The sequence below is a fragment of the Mustelus asterias genome, chromosome 11, assembly GCF_964213995.1.
Source record: "Mustelus asterias chromosome 11, sMusAst1.hap1.1, whole genome shotgun sequence".
Classification (NCBI taxonomy): Eukaryota; Metazoa; Chordata; class Chondrichthyes; order Carcharhiniformes; family Triakidae; genus Mustelus; species Mustelus asterias.
The window spans coordinates 93,429,287-93,429,939 of record NC_135811.1 but is presented as its reverse complement, the minus strand read 5'-3'; positions in this window follow the sequence as shown (position 1 = coordinate 93,429,939).

The following is a 653-nucleotide window of genomic DNA, read 5'->3' as shown; positions in this document are numbered from 1 at the left end:
GCTTTGGTGGGAAAAGTGACAAGTTTATAGTGTGTAATGTGAGAGGGGCGGGGCTCAGCACCACATGTTGGATTACTCGAACCAAGCAAAACATTGCTGCGATTAATCACCAGCGTTACTGTATGAGCAGAAATTTTATATGCACAAGTTAATGGCTTTTTCAGACCCAGGGCAATCACAGACGTTTTGAAAAGCCAGACGGTATTGTCCCTCCCTGGCTTGCTTTCTCAGGGTACAAGAAACACTTTCTAACGTGTCCCATGAATGGGTAGCCAGCCTCTCCCAACAACACAGGACAGCACCATCATCCTGCACCTTCAGTGCTGGGATAATTCATGTTGCAGCTAGACATTTTCAGAGTGGAACTGAGCTAAAAGTGGGGGTAAGGCAATACGTGAACCAGCTCTTGGGCTAGAGGTTCAGATGATGCCACTGTTTAAAGTTTTGAAGTTAATTTATTAGTGTCACAAGTCGGCTTCCATTAACAGTGCAATGGAGTTATTGTGACAATCCCCGAGACGCCACACTCTGGTGTCTGTTCGGGTACACTGAGGGAGAATTTAGCATAGCCAATGCACCTAACTAGCACATCTTTCGGACCGTGGGAGGAAACCAGAGCAGCTGGAGTAAACCCACGCAGACACAGGGTTACT